Consider the following 9593-nt stretch of genomic DNA (forward strand, 5'->3'; position numbering starts at 1 on the left):
GAGTTGTCTGAAAGACTGACTGAAATATAATAACACAGTTTATTGAAATTAACTGTAGCGTTAATTCTAGGGAAACTTAAAGCAGGGCCTATGATCAGAAAGAACATGGAATAGAATAGTGTTATCTAAATTATAATCCTTAGAGTCACATATTTATTATTTTCCATATCTAAATAACTCCTGAACTGTTACTACTGTTAACATTACAATTATTACTATAAGTAATATTAACATTAATATTTTTCTCTAAATCTACTCGCTGTTTTTCTTTTTAAAATTTACTTTATACATTTTTTTTCCTTCTCAAAGCTTTTATCTAAAAACAAAAAAGAAAGAAAAAAAAATTGACACTTAATGATTTCAAGTGGGGAGAAAAGAAAGGAGGAGAATGGAGCTGACGCTCTGAGTCTCTCCAGAGAAACTCCTCATCCTCACGTGCCCTCTTTGAGGGGGTCAGCAGAGCAGGGGGCAGCCTTCTGCCCCCAATGCCTGGCTTTCTATGGGGGAGGGGGCAGAGTTACAGTGGTCTGAAGGCGAGAGCGGCTGGAGGCGGGCAGGGGCGGAAAGGGTCACAGGAAGTAGTCAGCATGGGCTTCTTGGCAGGGATGTCCCTGTCTCTTGAGGAGCAGCATAGAAGATGATGAGCTCATCCAACTCCAAGAGAGCTGCCACAGCCCCATAGCAGTAACAGTGGTTGAGTGGCAACCATATAATGAGCAGTTTCATTGAAGTGCCACTTGTAACCTCCTATCTGCAGTTGGTGGGAGTGGGGTGGCAGATCACGTCAGTGTCATTGCTTGCATGGTAGTAGGCCACCATGTCACTGACAAAAAGGCAGCTAGCCCTACTGGGGCTTACACCCCAGCCTGTTATATCTGGTCAGACCAGAACAGGTCACATGTGCACCCATTGTGGAGCACTTCTTGCTTTTGCTCCAACCTCTGGATCTGGTCCAGGGTCTGGATGAGGAGGAGATACATCCACTCAAAAGATCTTGTCATCAATGATGGCCACAGGCTGAGGTTGTCAAAGATCTCAGGCAGCAGCGCCATGAGGTCACCCAGTGTATTTGCACAAACACTCATCAGAGAAGCAGGAGACCCGGGTGATCAGGCAGCTCTTCTGGTTGCCTGGGATCAGGATGGTAGCAGCAGGAGGTATGTTTCAACACCTTAGAAACCACAATCCATAAAGTCTCCCATGAACAGGTAGTTGCTCTCAGGGACATTGCTACCCACTCTGAACAGCTCCTCGAAGTCATAGACTTGCCCGTGGATGTTGTCACATACTGTGACTGGCGAGCCCACCCCTGCACATTGCTCTCCGCTACCACGATCTCTGCCTAGTGTATAGGGCCTTGAGTTCACGCTCCCTGGTGGTCTCGCAGAATGGAAGCTGCTGAATCTGCAGGTCCAGTTCGTTGATCTTCACCATGGTCCATCCTTCCCACTGCTGTGGTTCAGAACCGGGCACTGCCCCCACCACGCTACACGGAGGTCCCCACCTCTGACTTTGACTCCAGCTCTGGGGCTCCCTGCCTTCCTCCTTCCCTCTGCTTTGGCCCCTTGCCATGCTACTCAATCTTCCATCTGTACCTTTTAGTAATTTTACTCCCTTTCCCCACCCCACTTCTCTTAATTTCTGTTCATTTCTTCTTCAGATTTTGTTTACTACTTCTTTTTATTCTTTTAAAAAAATTATTCTTAGTTCTACATTCCACCTCTTGCTCAAGATATTTCCCCAAATAAAACAGTCAACTTTCTGAAAACTGTTTACAGATGGCCACTATATTGGAATATTATGTTTAATAAAAAGGTAATAAGTAATATATCAATAATTAAAATAGAACATTTACTGAGAACTTATTATATGCTACACACTTTTCTATGTACTTTACATAAATGGACTTATTTAATCCTCCTAAAAATGCCTTGATCAATATATTATTACTAATCCAGTTTATAAATAAGGAAATGGAAGCCCAGAGACATTAAACATATTGCACAAAATTATATAATTGATAAGTATTTGAGCCAAGATTCAAATGTTGACATTTTTACTACAGAACTTATGTTATTAATATTACACTATTATGTACTCAAAACAAGCATGTGAAAACTGTCCCTATTAAATCTCAGAAACACATGCTGTGCTCTTAAAGCAAAGACTATGGAGAATTATAGTCCATGTAAAATGGCTTCATGCAAATAACAAGAAAACAAAAAATACCCACTTAGATGATCCGATGTGAGTAATAAGGCAATAAAATTATAGCAAGAAATATGAATATAATGGATGAAAGTTTGTTTTATATTATTGTCTTTTGAATTTGAATGAAGGTGGTTTTGAATTCTTTTGAAACTCAACAATGGCATGAATATTTCCTTTCATTTAAATTAATGACTTTGGCCATGTTTTCAATTAAAGTTAAAAATAGAAAGTATGACACATTGTATATGCATTCTTCTTTTTCTAATGACTAGTTGTCAAGGAAGAGTGTTTAATATGTAATTAAAAATTTGAGAGAATTGAAATTGATTCTGGAAGGCAATTTTGTGCAGTTATTATTAACTTTTCCAACAGGGTGGATATATATATATATATATATATATATATATATATATATATATATATAACCTGTAATCCCCTGGACCAGAAGGGGCACTTTCCATTTGTCTAGTATGCTCTACATTCTATGTCAATAAATGTTGACCAAATTTATGGTAGTCAAATACAGACAAAGCAGTTCTACAAAATACTAATAGTAACACGTTTTATGCACTTTAACTTGCAAATTGAAAAGGCAGCTTCCTGCAAGAGTATTTTTTAAATAACAAAAATCATCTCAAAAAAAAAATCATCTCTGTAGACTCTAGAAAAGGTGCTAAAAAAGCTGAGTTAAGGGAGGGAAAAGGTGAGAACAATTATTTATCTTTAGAGCATAACAAATAATCATGATGTAAATTAGGTTCTTTAGAGAATAAATTAGCACTCAACTTAACATAGTAAATTAAGTACAAACTAACCTCATGACATCAGAAGTAAGAGAAGATGAATGTATTTGTTTGCTTTCTTGTCTTGGGCAGATCTGAATGTGCAATGATGAAAAAGATTGATGGTGGTTAGATCCTAAATTTTGTTTTCCACCACATTGCTTCACTAATGTGTTTTCTTCTTACTGCTCTGCCTTAAGATACTTTAATTCTTTGATATGTTATCACACTCCAACAGAAGAACAACCTAACCAAAGTCTAATAATTCTGCAATATAGGAAAAAGCATGTTTGCTTTAAAGAGTTCTTCCTAATCTACCAGAAAATATTTCTTACAAAAGAGAAAGTTGTTTCTACCAGAGTGAGTTTGTGTTTTTGTCTTATTTTTCTAGACACCTGAAGTTTTGAATTTCCTGAATTATGTATGATTCATGGAAATAAACAAGATTTGTCTGGTTCAAATGTGAAGATGAAATTAATTTCAGAGAACTTTGTGACATTTTCAATGCGCACATCAAGGATTAGGAGATATATGAGGCAGGAAGCAAATGCCAAAGAGAGAACAATTGTGGTTGCTAAACACTGCATAACACATAGGTTTTTATGCTGTTTATACATCTGCAACTGCTAGGATTTGAGCTTATATAAAAAATTATGGAATGTCCTGAGCTGAATTATTAAGTGTTGCATGTGGGTATAAGGAAGTCATTTTTAAAATATCATGTTGAGAGAAGTTGAGTTTTTAATTATCAGTGATGAAGAAGAATAATGACAAAATGACTTCACTCCCTAGTAGGTAAACTTTCATTTTAACAAATTTGAAATATTTGCATTTGACATCTAAAGCCAGACTAGCTGACAGACATTTACACTAAGCAATTAAATGTAAAGGCAGAGACATCTATATTTTAGATACTGGAATGTTACAGTGCCCAATTTAAGCTGATTTTATAATATTGAATATGTATTACATGCCTGGCAGTGAACACTCTAGTAATTTAATAAAGTGTCTTTCCATTATCAAACCTAGTTCTAGGAAGTCGAATTTCCTATGGAATTCTGCACAAACACCCTTTCGAAATGCTACTTCTTGTCTCTTCTGAGAGGATTACGGATATTGCAGTATGTAATCTGATTCTTTCAGAGAATATGAGCCTGCTCTCACTTATTTCAAACGTTGATATAATAGTTTCTTATTTTAAGTTTTTCTACTGTAATATGATGCTCATAATAAAAAATCATGGCTGAATTTCTATGCAGCAAAATATTTCTATTATTATATAACTCTAGCCTTCTGCTTATTGTTTCAGTGAATAGTCCATTATATTTTATTTTCACAGTTCATTCATTCTAATGACTGTAAAATTTACTATTAGATGAATAGATTATACTGTATATTATTTATCCATTTGTATTAGGTTTTTATAATTTTTTTCCAGCTTCACTGAGATATAATCTATATTAATAAAAACCCCATGGCCATGATGCCATCATGCCATCACAACCAAACTCCAAAAGGCAACTGCTGAACGTCATATGATTTCTTCATGGGAACAGGTAAGTGTTGCACATGATTTCTTCATGGGAACAAGTAAGTATTGCTCTGTTCAATTCTCATCTTCCAATGAAGGTCAATTTAAGTGCCCCTGAGAAGGAAAGGTTAGGGCAGGAAACTATTCTTATCTCCGTCCACTACTGTCTTCAAGGTGGGTGGGTCTGTGGCGAGGCGTGCGCAGGTGGATGGGGCTGCGGGCGCAGCGAGGCGCACGTGCGGGTTGAGGGGGACTTGACACTGGGTCCCGCGGTGCACCAGGTCTGGGTCTCGCAGGATTTTGTGCAGTGGGCCTCTAGTCTGTAAAAATAAAAGGGTAATATGCTAATGAGACTGGACATCTTCTGGACATTCTTCCTGATGAAGCTGGGCCTGAGGGAAGCCAGTGGGGTCCCCGGTGCCTGCAGGCGGCCCCAGAGAAGCCAGCCCAGGTCCCAGATGCCTGCTGGCAGCCAGAGGAGGGAAGCCCAGGTCCCAGATGCTGGAGGGAAGCCAGTGCCGGCAGCCTGGGGAAGGAAGGCCTACTCTAGCACGAATTTTCATGCATCAGGGGTCTAGTTGACATATAACATTGCATAAGATAAAGGTGTGCAGTGCAATGATTTGATACACTTACATAGTATAAAGTAATTACTACCATACCATTGGCTAACAATTCCATCATGTCTCATTTCATTATTTGTAATGAAAACATTTAAGATCTACTCTGTTAATTATATAGTACAGCACTGTTAATTATAGTCACCATGGTGTATTTTAGATACCCAGAACTTATTCATTGTAAAACTGAAAGTTTGTGCCCTTTGGCCAACATCTCCCCATTTCCCCCAACCTCGAGCCCCTGGTGACTTTGATATGTTATCACACTCCAATAGAAGAACAACCTAACCAAAGTCGAATAATTCTACTCTCTTTTTCTATGAGTTTACCTTTTTTAGATTTCATGATACAAGTGATATCATGAAGTATTTTGCTTTCTCTGACTTACTTCATTTAGCATAATACCTTCAAGATCCATCCATCCATGTTGTTCCACATGTCAGGATTTTCTTCTTTCTCATAGCTGAGCAGTATTCTATTGTCTGTGTGTATATACTACATGGAATATGAATATATATGTACATCTCACATCTTTATCATTCATCCTTTGAAGGTGAATGGTAGGGAAATAAAAGAATGGAGTAGGAAGTACAAGTAAACCCTTTATGTTTGAACATTTAAGATTATGTTAGAAAAGTAGGGCAATAACTGACTCAATAACCATTGAGTCATAACTGACATACAATAAAAATCATATTATTAAAATAAGTTGATGAATTTTGTTAAATGTATGTACCTGTAAAACCATTAGCACAATCAATGTAATGAACAATTGTATCCTTCGCTCCTTAAAGTTTCCTCACACCCTTTGTAATTAATTCCTTTGACCTGTTGCCCCCAGGTCCATCACTGGTATAGTTGTTCCCATGTACACAATGTTTCGTTTTTGTCTAGCTCCTTTTAAGATTTTTCTATTTGTCTTTGGTTTTAAGTCATTTGATTGTGATGTGCCTTGGTGTCAATTTCTTCATATTTCTTGTGGTGAGCTTTGTTACACTTCTATGAACTGTAAGTTTTTTATTTTTATCTAATTTGAAAGTTAGGGGCATATATATATATATATATATATATATATATATATATATATACATATATATATATATTTTTTTTTTTCTGGTTTCTTTCCACTGTGCCAGGGACTCCAACTGTTAAGCTATTTCAAGTTGTCCCACAGCTCACTGATGCACAATTATTGTTTTTTCCGTATTTTTCCTGTGTGTAATTTTGCATAGCTTATTGTTATGCATTCAAGTTTACTGTTTCTTCTGCAACATCTAATAACCTATTAATTGCACCTATTTTATTTTTCTTCCCTGAAATGTTATTATTTCCTCTCTAGAATGTTAGAATTTCCATTTTGCTCATTTTTATTTTATTTTCTGTGTCTCATTAGTGCTCATACTTTCTTAAACTATAGAATATAGCTATAATAGTTTTGTTTTGTTTTGTTTTGTTTTTTTTTTTACTACTTAACTTACTAATAGAAATTACTGCCAGCTGAGTAATTTCTGGATCTGTTTCTATTGATTCATTTTTCCTCACATTCTAGATAATGTTACTGTTTCTTTGCACACAGTAATCTTTGATTGAATGCTAACTTGTCAAGTGCTGGGTAATTTTATTCTTCTATAATTATTTTGGGCTTTGTTCTGAGACTCATATAATAACTTGGAAGCAAGTTTGACCCTTTGGAGGGTTTTTAATTAAAGCTGGGATAGGCATGGCTAGAGCATTCTGTATTGCTCTTGTCTATTTAAGTCATTTGTCTGCTTTTCTGTTGGATTACCTACCTTTTTCTTAATGATTTTTAGGATACATATTCATACTCTATGTGAGCCATTTATTGAATCTATATATATGGGAAATATTTTCTTCCACCCTGCGGCATGCTTTCTAGTGTTCCCTCAGTTAAAATGTTGTTTCCCGAGAAAGAACATAAGCATTTTCTTCCTGGAATAGGGGGGTCTGCATTGGAACAGGGAGATAAATGGAGGTGTAATGGTAGAGTTTCCATTACCATTCACTGTGTTGGGAAGTTACTGGAGCCCTTCCTGGAGTCTGTTCAGTCATAGCATGATCACGCTGTTCCCTTTGCTGCTGCCGGGATTGATTGGTCCTGTAGAGAAAAGTAAAGCCAAGCTTTCCCTATGACACGTGTTTGCCTAAAATGGGCCCTACAGATATCATTAAAAGAAATCTCTGGAGATCATTCACTAAGAAACATCATAAAACAAATGCACCAGTCTTCCTTTTTATTAAAAACATACTTCTGAAGATTAATGTTTATTCAGAGATGAAAATGCCTGTAAGAATATGTTCTTAAAAATATGAATCACCTAGTGCTTTGGCTTTTCATAAAAATAGAAGAAAGAAGAAAGAAACTGAATCTTTCTGTTTAAATGCATTTGAATGGGAACTTGTTATATTAGCTATTTGTGTTTAAAGGGAAAAAGGTTAATTAAATAGCTCCAATTTAATCGCATTAGATTAGGTAATTTCCATTTCTTTGTCCAAATAATTTCCAAATATTCATTATTCCCAAATGATAAGGACTGAGGAATTTACCTCCTTCCCCCTCTCCCCAACCTTCCATTCCAGGTAACATTAATTCATTTCTCTTTTCAGAAATAATTGCCTACTCAGATACAAGACACACTGGACTAGACAATAACTCCCCCAAAGGAGTTTACAATCTAAATGGAAGAGCTATGAATAAATAGACAATAGAGATCAGTACAGCCCCTCAGCACCAGGCGCTGCAGATCTACCTTGTTTGGGATGGATGCTTAGAGGAAGAGACATCTAACCTGACTTTTGTATAAGATTTTCAAGCGTTGTATCTTAGCATGCAACAAAGCCAATGGAGTCTCTCTAAGCCAGAACATGGTTGTCTTTTCTAAGTACAGGAGTATTGCAAATCTTTACGTATGATTGTGTTTGCTGTGTATGTAAGGGGAATGGAGGTGGAAAGGAGTAGGAGGAAGGAAGAAATCTGCAGAGAATTATCTAGGATTTTTAAAAAAGATATTCTTATTGATTTTTAGAGAAAGAGGAAATAAGAGAGAGAAAGAGAGAGAGAGAGAGAGAGAGAAATGTGTGAGAGAAACATCAACTGGCTGCCTCCTGCACACCCCCCATTGGGTATTGAATCTGTATCTGGGTATGCACCCTGACTGGGAATCAAACTGGTTACCTTTTGGTGCATGGGATGATGCTCAACCAACTGAGTGACACCAGCCAGGGCTAAGTAGGTGTTTTGTTTTGTTTTTAAAGAAAACTATATAAAACAGAGGAGTAAATTATCACTAGTCACCATCATCATCATCCTGACCAACATAAAAATTACCGTTTATTGACCTTCAACTCTATGCTGGGTGACCTACATGCACTGAAACCTAGTGTCCATAATGACCCTGTTTAAGGTCTTGCTGCCAGTAACTAGCAGAGCAAGGACTGATTCCAAATCTGTCTTTAAAAGATGCTCCGTGTCTTTTAAACCCTTCAGTAGGGTTTCTCAGAGATCAGCCTGGGTGGTCCATTCCAATCCAGTACACTGGGAGTAAAGGAACTATTTAATGGCACAACTTGAGGGCACAGATACATAAGAGACATGTATAAGGTTCAGACAAGTCAAGTCTTTTCTATCTAGAAACTAAAAGAGCTGCTAAATGTATTAGTTAATTTAGAGGAGACTGGTAAAGCTGTGATGTAGAAACTTCAAGTGGCAGGGCAGAACACCCTGAGAGTAAATGGAGGGATTGGGGTAGGGGCCGGTGAATGTGCCTGGAGCGATTGCTTAGTGCCTTTATTAAATTAGCAAAGCAATGTAAAACCATAGTTGTTACATATCCTCACTCTGTAGTTTGAAAAGGAGCAGGATATGCCATCCCAAATTATGCATAAAGATTATTTTGAGCTGAAGGCAACTGAGAATCAACAGACGCAGGAAGGGTTCTCTGCTCCCCCCTCCCTGTCAGCCTAAAATCTGGGCATAAGTTTTCCTTTGAGGAAGGTGCCCGGGAAAAGGAGACCTACTCTTATCACTGGAAACAGGGAATCACACCGAGATGAATCTGTATAAAGAACATAACTAAAGTATCCCTTATTTTTCATTTTATTTATCCCCTATATATTGCCTAGTCATTTTCTAGCAATTTATTGCCCCTAGAAGCTACCCCACCTTTTTTTCTAGTCACTTCCCTGCAATTTATTGCCCTTTGTTAAAATGGTATAGTTTAAGCCCCTAAGTCTAACAATTGAGTTTTCACTTTTTTCTGTGAAGCACATAAAATTAACTTCAATGAACATCACACATTTTCTCCTGTTAATCTGTCCTTTGTCAGTTTCATTTGCAAACCCATATACTTTACATAAAAGAGTAGAGGAGAATTATTTCTCCTCCCTGCCATTGTGTATCCTAGGTGGAAAAATGTCTGGCTAGGCGTTGGG

The 9593-nt window shown here is 37.2% G+C and overlaps 1 pseudogene; it reads right to left on the minus strand.

The window, feature by feature from the left end:
• Nucleotides 1-569: 569 nt before the first annotated feature.
• LOC132226089 (serine/threonine-protein phosphatase 4 catalytic subunit-like) lies at nucleotides 570-1434 on the minus strand (annotated as a pseudogene).
• Nucleotides 1435-9593: the final 8159 nt, after the last annotated feature.

Source organism: Myotis daubentonii, chromosome 2, assembly GCF_963259705.1.
Source record: "Myotis daubentonii chromosome 2, mMyoDau2.1, whole genome shotgun sequence".
Classification (NCBI taxonomy): Eukaryota; Metazoa; Chordata; class Mammalia; order Chiroptera; family Vespertilionidae; genus Myotis; species Myotis daubentonii.